Source organism: Henckelia pumila, chromosome 1 (assembly GCF_033568475.1).
Source record: "Henckelia pumila isolate YLH828 chromosome 1, ASM3356847v2, whole genome shotgun sequence".
Classification (NCBI taxonomy): Eukaryota; Viridiplantae; Streptophyta; class Magnoliopsida; order Lamiales; family Gesneriaceae; genus Henckelia; species Henckelia pumila.
In genome coordinates, this window is record NC_133120.1 from 123,164,520 (window position 1) to 123,178,642 (window position 14,123).

Consider the following 14,123-nt stretch of genomic DNA (forward strand, 5'->3'; position numbering starts at 1 on the left):
TATAGAGTCTTGATTGAAAACCTACGGAAGTTTTCTTAATTAAATTTCTACAAAAGATGAAAACAAGAGTTTAAACAAGTTTCATAACGACAAAATAATTAAATAAGAATTGATGGAGAATAGAATTTTTTTTTTCAAAGAATACACGTTTCCTTTCACTTTAATTTTCATTGCGTTGGAATATACGCACGCAGGCTAGCTAGGATCGAGTATCGAAGCTGAAAGTACAATGAAAAAGACGAAATAAATAAAAAAATAAAATTCTGAAAATTACGTTAATTGTTATTGCTTGAAACCAAAGGTCAAATGTGCTAAGACCCCACCCCCGCATGTGTACATTTCCAAGTCCATTAAACTTGTGCATTTCCCATGCAATGCAAGTCCCTTCAACTTCGATTGCCTATATATATAATATAATAAACCATTTCATCCCCAGTTTTGATCAGCGCAAGTAAATAACATAATAATAATTGTCTCAGCAGAGATATTTGATATATAATCAATGGGTTCCCGCGAAAATGTTCCAACATGCCAGAAAGCAGAAGAAAAGACAGACGATGATCATGTGGAAGTAGGTATAGCAGCAGCGGCAGCTGTCGCACTGGCGGCATGGGGTTTGTCCAAACTTTTCGGGTTCTCGGAGGAGCCGGAGAGGAAGACCATGAAAGCGCCTGGAAGGGATCACAGGATTTTCAGGGATGATTTTGAGCGTGATCCTTCTGATTATTTTCGGGGTCTTCGCAAGTAGTTACCTACAATATTAGAATCGTGATGATCCAAGTTTGATTGTTTCACCGCAGTCGCTATCTTTTGTGTTGTTAATTAACTTCTGCTTATGCTATGTTATTTTCAATCTTATTGTTATAAGTAATGCTTACTCATGTACTTCTTTTTCGTTTAAAATAGTTAAATTAGATTATGTGTTTTGCCAAGATCTGATCATTGTTTGTTCTGTCAAATAAAATGTACACAAACTAATTTTTCGATCCTTTGAATAAGAAACCAAGTAGCATAGCTATTTTATTATATTCAACTAAATATTTGTTTAAATCCAATAAGAACAAGCAATAAGCTGCAGTGATATTAAGACTTGCTTCGACGACGGAATGGTTTTCCATCAAAAGAAGGAGAATCCAATTTTTTTAATAAATTATAATCATTATTCCGTTAGACATTTCTTTAAATTAATAAAAATGTTGAAACATTTTGCAGTAAATTAAAACACGATAATCAAAATAAATTTTATGTAACGGTTGATATTTTATACGACAGATATATTTTTCCGTTGGAAAATTTGAAAAATAAATGGGAGATGCTACATGTACACGGAGAGTTACACGTTGGGTTACACGCAGCACTTGAAATTACATAAATGTATTTTGGAAATAGTTTTTTCAAATAAAGTGGAGGGATAATTTTGTAATTTTATGTGGAGTGTGTAACCCAACGTATAACCCTCTATGTACACATAGCATTTTCCAAATTAAAATACACTACACGAGGTCATTTTGACATGTCAGATATAATGACAAAAAAAACTAGTATTTTCATGATAGGGTAGGGTGGTGCTACGTGTACACGGAGGGTTACACGTTGAGTTACACATTGCACTTAAAATTAAATAAATATCTTTAATGTATTTTGAAAAGATTTTTTTCAAATCAAGTGGAGGGATAATTTTGTAATTTTATGTGTAGTGTGTAACCCAATGTGTACATCAATGTGTACATCTAGCATTTCCCATTTTCATATGATATTACTGATGTACCTGGACAAATTATTTGATTAATGTACTCACATGCATTAACTAGTGTAATTTTATGCCACATATTCTTTTAGATTTTAAAACCAAGGAAAATGATTACTTTGTTACAACCGAAATCTTTCGAAAGTAGAGGCGGAATTGTGTAGCAAAACTCAAAATTAAACAAGTTAATTAATGGCCATATTAACTATTTTATTTTACCTTATAAATATATTTGGTTAAAGGATTAGATTTTCAGCTTTTCGCTAAGGGAGTGGAAAATAATTTTTTGATCCATTAATTTGTCAAAATTTGTATCTTGATCCATTAATTTTTTAAAATTTGATTTTAATTTTTTTTTGGGTCTAATTAACATAACATCAACAAGTCAGCCATTTGTAATATCACATTATCATTTAAATGACAGGGTTTTTAAATGTAAGTGATACAAAGAAAAAATTTGTACATTAATTTTCTTTACATATTCATCATTTTATGTTGGGGTGCAATAATTGTCTTTGCTTGGTTGAGTGGTCAAACCATTACATTTGGGTTGCTGTGTGGTTTAAAATATTTGAGTTGCACCATTACCATCAGCTATAACTTTTGGTAAAGCGACAAGTGCTCGGTCTTACAATTGATATTAGAGCCAATATTGTCATGATTTTGATTCTCAATGATTGCAAGAAGTGCAATTAATGGAAGAAAGATTATTGAGGTGCAATAATTGTCCCTACTTGGCTGAACGATCTAACCATGGTGCTTGGGCTGCTGTGTGGTTTAAAAGATTTGAATTGTTATATCTTTTGATAAAGCGTCAAGCGCTCGGTCCTACACTATACATGATGTTATCAAATATCAGTTTGAGTCATGTATTATTATTATTATTTTTGACAACTTTAGTCTTTTTTTATTGAGAGCGAGTATTGATATGACACTATACACATCAACGTCGCAGCAGCATTGCATTGGTTCAATGTTAGTGTCAAGTCGGAAAAAAAAATTTAAAATTTCAAGAGAACAAAGATTGTCAAAGATAACATACGAAAACTAAAATTTAATAAGATAGATAACGAAAATGGCAAAGAAACAAATATATAAAATTAAAAATTTCACTTGTATATACATACCGATATACATGCAACAAATGTGCAGTGATTCAATGTATACGCCGCGTGCATGAGAGCTTAAATTAATACTCGCGTTTACCCATTCGAGCATCGAGGTATATAATACGTGATATATGCATGCACCATATATACATAATACACTTTCGAAGTCTTTTCAAGTTCTCTTCCGACTCTTTAATTGCCATATATTCAGTCTACTGAATGCCAGTAGCTATATATATATATATATATATATATATATAAAACCCTTTCATCCAAGATATATCCCAAGCATCATGAATTAATCCAAATTCAAGAATATCAATTAACGTCTAATGAGTTCTTCCGAGAAACAAGAAGAAAAGGGTAGTGTAGGTGGGTCAAGATCAACAGGATCCAAAGCATGTGTCGTCATAGCAACTGCGGTAACCGCGGCAACCGTTTTAGTTTTATTGGGTGCGTACAAGTATTTCTGGAGATCGGAGAAGGAGACGAAGACGGTAAAAACACCTGAAAGAGGGAAGGAGAAGGAGACGGTAAAAAGTACACATGAAAGAGATTTGAGGAGTGATGTACTGGCTGAACTTGATCGTGATCCTGGTGCTTATCTTCGCTCGTGAATGATATGTTGAAACCTTAATTATTTTATATATTTGCGCTTGATTTCTGCATGCCTGCTTTATATAATATAATATAATATTAAGCACATATTCCGTACTATTTCCATCTTTATATATAATTATATATCCTAAGTAATTCGTGGTCGATCGGCTGTTTTAGTTTCATGATGATGGTTGGCTGATTAATCAAACTACTTTATTTTTTAACCTAATTTATATTTTAACTCAAGTAATTACAATCTGTTTGAGGTTGTGTTTTGCGATGGGCTTCGTCAGATTAATTTGCGATTGTTATTCATCGGAGTTACGAATGTTGAACGAGTTTCCAGCCGCTGGTCTAATTTAACCTAATTTATTTATTATCTTTAACTCAAGTTAGCCCTTTTATATTTTATTATATACATTTAATTATCATATTAAGCAATTTATTCTTTCAGAGACACATATACTGTGTGCGATGACCTAATTTCGATAATAATCATAATCATCGTGATATGATGCACGTTGGAAGATAAAAACAAATATTTAGCTTTATAATAAATTTTAAACTATTATGAGATAAAAACATATAATTAATTAAATAAATCATAAAATATATGATCGAGTCATTTATTTTTACAATTTCTAAAACCCACATGTAGTCTTATTTTTTCCAAAAACAAAAGTCAAAAGTGTTAATCCAAATGATTTAAATCTTGTGACACTAGAATAACTTAATTTAATTTTATGGTTTATTTTTTTATAATCCAGAACTACCCCTCTTCTCCAATTTTATTTTTATTTAATAAAAAATATACTTTTAGTACATTTGCATATTATCTTTAATTATCTGCGTATTTTAACAAAAAATTTCTACATCTTTATCTATATTTTGAATTTTTAAGTTAAATAATAATATAACTGATAACTTAAAAAAAATTATTTAAATCTTAGCATAATATCTCGAATTCAAAAAAAATTATTTAACAAGAAATTTTTGTTACTCACTCATTGGTTTTGTTATTGGATTATTTTACGGTCTGATTTAATTAAATCCACATTCCCTATATCTATTTTATCCTGCACTCCTCATATGGAATTAAAAGGAAAATTGTGTTTTTAAAAGTAATATGTTTAACATAAAAAATATATAAAAATTTTATTAGAACATAAAAAACTAATAAAGAAAAACGATATAAAAAAAATCTAAATTAATTTTCTTTTAACTTTCATCATTGTACATAATTTTCACAAAAGTCCTACACAATGAACAAAATTAGTTTCAATTTCTTGAATTTGTTGATTTACCTGGTATATATTCTACTAATTATTCGATAATGAGTTAAATGATATATAATAATAAATATAAATATAATGTGTTGTAATAACTGTTCTTGTTGGTAGAGTGATCGAACCATGACTTTTAGGCTGATGTACAATTTAAAATATTTGAGTTGCACCGTTATTACTAGCTATAACTTTTGGTAAAACGGCAGCGTCCGGTCCTACAATTAGTATTAGAGCCAAGATCATGAGTTCAATTAATCTCATTGATTGCAAAAAACGTAATTATTGAGAGAGATTGTTGAGGTGCAATAAATTGTTTTTGCTGGTAGAGCGATCGAATCATGACGCTTGAATTGCATAACAAGCGTTCGGTCCTACATAATGTATTAAGAATTATACTTGTATGCAAATTATAGGCAAATTATATTTTTATCATCAACTTGCACGTTTTTTTATTTCTTGTCATTTTGTCGGTCAATTCAAAGTTTTAATCAACTAATTTACATTTTTTTTTCAATTTAAATAATTTCCACCTGATTGTTGGCACTTAGTTGGACATTGCTCACACGTTTGGGCCCACTTCAACATTAAGAACTTGAAAAATGACTAAAATTTTAAAGTAAATTAAAAAACGTGAATTGATTGATCAAAAATGAAAAACATACAAGTTACATGACAAAAAAAAATATAATTTTCCCAACACAAAACTATATGAGATGGTCTCACGGGTCAATTTGTGAGATATATCTCTTATTCAAACCGATTCATAAAGAAAGACTATTTTTTATATCAAAAATATTATTTTTATCATGTTAAATATGAGTCATGTCGATCCGTCTCACAAATGACCTACACATTCTCAAATATATAAGCACGATTGAAAGCTCAACCCACAACGAGGGACGGATCCACGAATTTGAATTAGGGGGACTTGAACTTAATGTAATAAGTTATATATTATTACAAAAAAAAATATCTAAAAAAAGACATTATACATTATATATAATGTTCAATGAAGTTGAGCCCTACGAGATTTTTTAACATAAAATTCATCTGTAATAGAATCTAAATCTATTTCTTTAGCTAAATCTCGTTCAATATAGAGTGTCAAGCAATCGACAAGAAAATTGTCCTCCATTTAATAAAATAGGCACAAAACAATAATGGAATTAATATTTCTAATTTATTTTTCATTACATATATAAGAAAACACATGGGGCTAGCTATCAATTTGATCTAGAGTCAAAACACAAAAAAAAAAAAAATGAAAAAAGGACGGCCTAAATACATATACACATATGTATTAAATATTAAATATACTGTAGACAATATTAAATATACTGTAGACATACACAAATAAAAAATTTTGCCAAGAAAAATAGATGATTAAAGGAATCACGTGAGCAAGAAAAAATAAAGCGAAAAACAACGATGGAAACCTGTGGTGTGCCGTGTACAGAGTGTCAGGCAATGAAGAAAAATCTCAAATATAAAAAGGTTGCCCACTGCCGAGTATATTGATAGGGATAATAATTAAATAGTTGGGCTGCCTGGAATGAGTGTGTGGACTGGGCTGGAAAGGGGTAACACGGGCTGATAATAAGAAAAAAAATATATATATATATATATGTACTAAAAAAATAATTTTTTTGGGCTGTGTGGACTGGGCTGAAAGGGTAATATGAGCTGATAAGAAAATATATATATGTACTAAAAAAAAAATTTTTTTTGGGCTGAGCTAAAGCCCACCATAGCACATGAATAGATCCGTCCCTGCGGCCACAACGAAAAAGCCCCACGTAAAGCTAAAACTCATATTACAAATTGATCGTTCCACATAAAATATGAAATTCCAAATAACATTTACATTTCTATACTTGAATTACACGGGACTTCATTCAATTTTAAAGCTGAAATATCAATATTACTTTAATTATGATACTGTAGATTTTGGGAACAAAAAATCATAGAATTGTTTGAACAAATATTGGTGACACTTACCCCATGGGTAGGTGGAAGTATGTGATTGGCACCAATCACAAAAGTCCACACCACCCATGGGGTATTACACCCCATAGATAGGACCGAATTTTTCCACTTTAATTTTCATTGCGTTTGAACATACGCACGCAAGCTAGCTAGGATAGGGTATCGAAGCTGCAAGTACAGCAATCGAGATTTGAATGAATGAAAGACGAAATAAATAAATAAATAAAATTCTGAAAATTACGTTAATTGTTATTGCTTGAAACCAAAGGTCCAATGTGTACATTTCCAAGTCCATTAAACTTGCGCATTTCCCATGCAATGTAAGTCCCTTCAACTTCGATTGCCTATATAATAAACCCTTTCATCCCAGTTTTGATCTAACGTAAGTAAATAACATTGTTGATCAAGAACACTAAAACTAGACACTTAGAACTTCACCACGTTCGTTCTTTCTTAGTTTCTGGATCACTCCTTTGATAGTCTACACAACAAGTACCAAGAAACCACCAATCTAATGTTGAAGGGCTTAACACAGAACACAAATCAAAGCATGCAACTCACTCGAGCACTCAAGAAACAAACACTAGTGATTATGTGGTTCAGCCATCATTGCAGGCTTACATCTAGGTACGGGAGAACACCACAACCATCTTATTGATTAACCAAGAATGTAGATAAATCCAATACAATCAACGTTTCCAGAATACATCCAAGAATACAACAAGTTTAATAAAACCCTTCGCTCATCCTATCCTTGCATCTTGATTCTTCCTTGTATTTTCTATATCTTTGCCGTTTATTATTGCCCTTCTTGATTCTTTTTTGAGCTAGTGTATATCTCTTATCAGCTTCGAGAGTTGATCTGCCCCCTTTTTGAAGTTCTTCAGCTCTTTATAGTTCACCTTCTGGAACCGGTGGCATGCACACCAATATGTACATGCATCCATATACCAACTGTTTTGGTCATCCAGTTGTCTAACCAACCAACCAGCTTAACAGTTTCCAACCTCCGTTGAAAGCCCTTAGATAGTAAGCCCAAATGATTGGCCAACCATTTAACTAATCCAGGAACAAATAGACAAAGAACACAGCAAGGGCCCAATCAAAGTTTTAAACACACACCCAAGTCCAACAATCTATACCTTGTCTCAAATTTGGTTGGATGTTTTCCTCCTAGCCCTTTAGTAAGGCTAGTTAGTTTTTACTGCTTTTATCATGTTTAGGCAGTGTTTGAACTTGGCAAGTGGTAAGGAGTAATGTGAGGAGCTCAGTTCTAATCATCTAATCATAAATAAAATATCAGACAACAAACTCAAAACCTTAAAAGGATTCAAGAAAAAAATTTCCTTTAAAAAGAAAAGCGCGCCTGCGCATGGGGTTCAAACTAAACTGCGCGCCTGCGCATGAAATTCGAATTTTCATGCCAAACTCTACAATTTCAATCTCATTTCCTTGCTCTAAAAACCGGGATGATGCTAATACAATACAAAATCCAAACTTGAAATGAAAAGGGGTTTGAACATCATCCAAACAAGATTAACATACTACAAGTTCTAAAAAATGCTTCAAGATATAACCAATTCCACATAATATAATTCAAATACTAATCTAAGCATGCTTCGATAAGTTATAATACATAGAACAAGCCAAGTCCGATTACAAAGTTCGACTTCTAAACCAAGTCCTCACTTCTATCATTCCCAACTCGATCTAATCATGCTGCCTCTGACTCGAACATGTCCCACCTGTTGCCAAGCACACATACAAAGACAAAACAACAGCTGGATAAATCCGGTGAGAATATAATTCTCAGTAAAAGAGACATAACATATAATCCACGTAATATATCAAATCATAATATACGTAACAACAAGACAAACAATTCAAGTTATATCAACAACTCAATTCGAAATGCAATAAAATGCAATGCATGTATTTAAAACAAGATTATCGACTCGAATAATCAAATAATCTGGTTTCTTCTTTTGGGATCTCGAGGTCAAGATATCACAAAATCTCACCGACTCTCCCGATCGAGGTGGATGATGCATATCTCAATCCTCTAGATTCTGGAGCAACTATAAGGAGCCTCGTGCTAATGGAGTAACTCGACGACCAATGTCACTCGATTATAGTCCCCAAAACGTCTAATTAAAACTTGAGCGAATCGGCCCTTTTAAATCAGACGTTTTGGCTCAGTATGAATGCAAATGAAATCTCAATACTTTCAAGTAATTCAACTCAATGCATTTAATCAATCATAACAAATAATCATGCATGTGTGTGATTTAGGAACTCGAGAATCAGTCTAAACTTGAGTATTTGTCTCTTTTTTATTCGATGTCGTCTATTAACTTTTTTTCGATTCGATGCAGCTTCGATCTGGACAAGCTACAAGAACGAGAATTCTAATCAAAATTTCATTCAATCGTAATTCAACGATTAAGGTAACTTTGTTACCAATTCTCGATCAATTCTTTGACGCTTCCAATTCTGCGAACTATGAACTCAATCTTCTTTAGTCCAATCTATACGGAGATAAAAAGAACTCAATAACAACCAATCAACCCCAAATCAAATCCAAAATTCAATCAAACTTCCCAAATTCTAAAAATTCAAACCGGCGGCATAACGGTTATAAAACGGTTAACCAAAAAACCATATACATCAATATATCGATCCAATACAACTTCTAACAACAAAAATCCATCGAAACAATTCAAATCTCAACACAAACCCAAACCCCTATTTCGAATTTAGCCTATAAAATCATAACAAATCCAAACGACTTTCTTTATCCGATCCGACTTCGAATATACGATCTATGCTAGCTCAAGAACAACATATCCGAAAATCATGAAATTCTAACGGAATCCAAAAATCTAAGTATAATTGATCGAAGATAAACTTACGGTAGAACGGAGCTCTCGCAGCCATGATCACGAATATATCTTCGGATTGAAATTCCAATGGACGGATCGTGCGAAATCAAAATTCCCAAAGCTTGAAATAACGTTATGGAGAGAACAGGGGAGGGGAATACGTTTGGAGAGGAGGAGGAAGGAAGGAGAATACTAGTCAAATAATTAAGGCCAAGTGTTATATATAAAATCTCATTTTTGCACAATGGCCCCTGGATTCCTCAAAATTTGCAATTCAGTCTCTGATCAAATATCAATTCAACCCTCAAAATTCATAAACTCTGATTAGACTTCTCGTGGTATACCTGATGTTTAGATAAATGGATATAACTTAGACTATCACAATAGACTATCACTTGATCTTGCTTGATACCAAGCTCAGTCACCAATACTTTCAAGCATACAACTTCTTTAATGGCTTCAGTAACAGCTATATACACGACTTCTATGGTTGAAAGAGCCACTACAGTTGGAGGCTGGATTTCCATGTAACAGTAGTTCCATATAGTGTAAATACATATCCAGTCAGAGACTTGCGTGTATTTAAGTTTCCAGCATAATCCGAGTCAACGAAACCAACTACTGTATTTTCATTCTTTTGCTTCCTTTCAAACATAATTCCATGTCTAGTGTTCCTTAACTATCTCAAGATCCATTTAAAAGCTTCCAAATGGTAGATGCCTAGGTTAGCAAAAAATCTTGATTCTACACTTATAGCATATGCCAAATCTCGTCGGTTACATAACATCTCATACATTATGCTGCCTATTCCACTTGCATAGGATATGTTTTCCATCTATTTCCTTTCTTTTTCGTTCTCATAGGTTTCATCCAACTATCATCATTCAACAAAAATAAATTATAATTATAATTTCTTTAATATAATAAATATATAAATAAATATATACATATATATTTATAATATATGTGTTTATATATATATATATATATATATATATATATAATCATGTATTCGGATCGGAGATGAGTAGGATATTACTACATCCTCCTCGATCCCCAAATCCGAAATTCTCATACCCAATTACCAATTTATTTAATTGGGTCCAAATAATGCCTCCATACCCTCTTCTATTCGAGTTGGGTATCGGATTCTCTATCGGATTCAGAGAAAATTGTCATCCCTAAACAACAATCTATTAGGCATTGAATTATTGCAATACCTTGGTTTTCCATTTCTTAATAGTTTAGGTGCTCATGAAATAACCCTTCACAGCACCAATATCGGATAAGTTTATTCGAGCTAGTATTGTAATCTTTTAGATACAAACAACATAAAAGAAATCAAGATAGAGTGATCTCATTTGGTAATGAGTCGTAGCTCCATTTGAGGGTATTGAATACCTTCTCTTCAATGGTCCTCTTGAGATCTAGGGCAGACATCCGCAATGTTGTGAGTGCATGCTCCAAGATGTTGAGGGATTCAAATCCCTTGAAGAATGAGGTAGGGATGATTTCAAGGGGACGATTTCCATGTAAAAGTAAGGTTGAAGCTTCTAGACATTGTACAATACATCGGGAACAGTGTGTATTTGGTTATCAATGAAAGATACCCTTTTGTAGGAATGCAAGAACTCCTCTATTGTTACGCAGGTTAATTGGATACCGGATCAAACAAGGGATCTGTATTCATGTTCATTTGAAGATGCAATCCATATACCAACATCTCGAACCACATTGTGCACCTTGATATTATCACAACATGAAACAATTTCAAGAAACAACTATATGAATGTCAATGAGTCTGGTTCGGGTAGAATTTCATACCTCCGTCTCCATCTCCATTTATTATATATTCCTACATCTTTATCTCCATCCCCGTCCCCATCCTCGTTGGGTATTCAACTTCCATCCCCATCCCCATCATACCCATCGGAGGATGGATACACATACTCTGCCTAAATATCCTATTACCACATATAATTGTATATTTTCAAATTTGATTGTTTAGATAAAATTATGTTTATTCACCAAATTTTTATAAGAACAATAAGAAAAATATGAAAGATAAAAAAATAGCAAACTAAACATAATATAAGAAATAAAAAAAATATTATATATAATTTATATCAACACCATTATTCTACATAATATTGTTATACTAATAATTTTTTATGTTTCATCCAACTACCATAATTTAACAAAAATAAATTATAATTAAAATTTCTTTAATATAATAAATGTATAAATAAATATATACATATATATTTATAATATATATATTTATTTATTCGGATATTCGGGTCGTGGATGAGTAGGATGTTACTACATCCTACTCGATTCTCAAATCCAAAATCCCATACCCAATTATCAATTTACTTAATCGAGTCAAAAAATTCCTCCATATTTTCATTTGAGTCTAGTATCGGATTCTCCATCGGGTTCGTAAAAAATTTTCATCCCTAAACAACAATCTATTAGGCATTGAATTATTGCAATACCTTGGTTTTACCTTTCTTCATAGTTTAGGTGTTCATGAAATAACCCTTGATATCACCAATATCGGACAAGTTCATTCGAGCTAATATTGTAATCTTCTGGATACAAACAATAGAAAAGAAATTAAGATCGAGTGATCTCATTTGGTAATGAGTCGTAGCTCCATTTGATGGTTTTGAATGTCTTTTTTTCAATGGTCCCCTTGAGATTTGGGGCAGACATCCGCAATGTTGTGAGTGCATGATCTCATAATCGAACATCATATTTCCCTTACATAGATGCCCCAACAGTGATGATAGCCAAAGAAAATCCAGCACATTCTTTTTCAACCTCTTAGCCACTGCTTGAATCCCTATTTACACAGCTACTTCCCCTGCATGCTTATGGTCCCATGCCTCTTCACGATTCAACGAACCTACCATAATAATTTCATCCTCGCTCGATGTCCGCCTGCATACATGTAATGAACGAGAGGTTATAAGGATTTTTATCCTTGGACAGTCTTCAGGATTGGGATTCCAAGCTTCTGTACATCGATATCCTCCCAAACATAATCTACGATTAGGAGAAAGAACTTCTCCTTTATGAATCTTTCATGCAATCGACTAGTTATCATCTCATCGCTTTCATCATCCTTTAACACCAACTGAAATCTCTCAAAAATTCGGGTTTGGATCTTTCTTGGGTTTGTGTCTCTAGACACTGTAACCCATATTATTATGCTGAAACTGTGAGTTGATGATTCTCCTTTCAGCTTATTATTTAGATTTTGCACCAAAGTAGTTTTCTAAAGTCCGCCCGTGCCACATATACCAATCCATGTTACGTTATCATCCTTTAATTTTTCAAACATTTTGATTAATTTTTCAGATCCTGTTTTCTGACCTGTTATGGTTGAATTTGGAATATGCTCGACTGGGATTAGCTGATCCATCACACTCATCTAACCTGCAAAGGACTCGTCACCTACTTTAATTTGTTTTACTTTCCTTATATTTTTCACCAATTCATTTCTTGTTTCAACTGTTTGGAGAAAACAGATCAAGTACACCTCAAATCATAAGAAACATCGCCGGTTGATACACCTGATTCCATTGCCACGACTTCACCTTCCAACTCTTTGACTTTCTTCACCCAAACAATCACCTGGTCTTGAAGTCGGTCAAGATCAGTTTGCTCCTGCACCAAGAGTTTGCTGCCTACACTATCCTTGAGTTTTATAAATGCACTAGTCTCATATTTCAGAGATTTCAAATTCAATTCCTATTCTGAAAATTCTTGATTCTTGCACGTGTATATCCAAATATAGATTTTGAAGGCTTTGCCAAATCTGTAAAAGTCACTGCCACAGTCACACTCACAGCTGTCATGTTTACACCACAAAAAAATGTGGAAACAAAAACAAGAATTTGGGTGGAAATGAAAATGAAAACAATAAAATCTCCAAGAAAATGCAAATTTTATGAATTCATTTTCGCGATAATGAGTAGAAAAACGAGAATAAAAATAAAAATTTTTACCTCCCGCAAGAAGAATTCTCATCCACCTGTTCGAGACTGAATCTTGGCAGCGGTGAAGTGAAATTAGATTCAAAACGATGGACAAACAGAACGATGAAGTTGAAGTTAAGCGTTGGGGCAATCGATCGATTTTATTTTTATTGGTTTAGGGCTTTAGGGAATATAATTATTTTTTATAATATACTCATTCTATCTCAATTATATAATCTTGATTTTTTTTTTTTGCACAGATTAATAAAAATCATTGGAAAGTTAAATTATATAAAAAATTTCTATTTTATCCATGTTTAATGCATTCAAAAAATGGTTGCATTTGTAAAAAAGTGGTTGCACAATTTTCAAGATATAGTTAATAGGGATATATTAGTAAAAAAATATAGAAAAATATTACTAATATAGTTAAAATCTATATATTTGGAACAAATAAAAATATAAATATGAAATACATAATTGGGACGGAGGGAGTAGAAATGTATAAGCCTCAAAAACTATATATA

The 14,123-nt window shown here is 32.5% G+C and overlaps 1 pseudogene; it reads right to left on the reverse strand.

The window, feature by feature from the left end:
* Window positions 1–8,422: 8,422 nt before the first annotated feature.
* LOC140873919 (disease resistance protein At4g27190-like) lies at window positions 8,423–13,049 on the reverse strand (annotated as a pseudogene).
* Window positions 13,050–14,123: the final 1,074 nt, after the last annotated feature.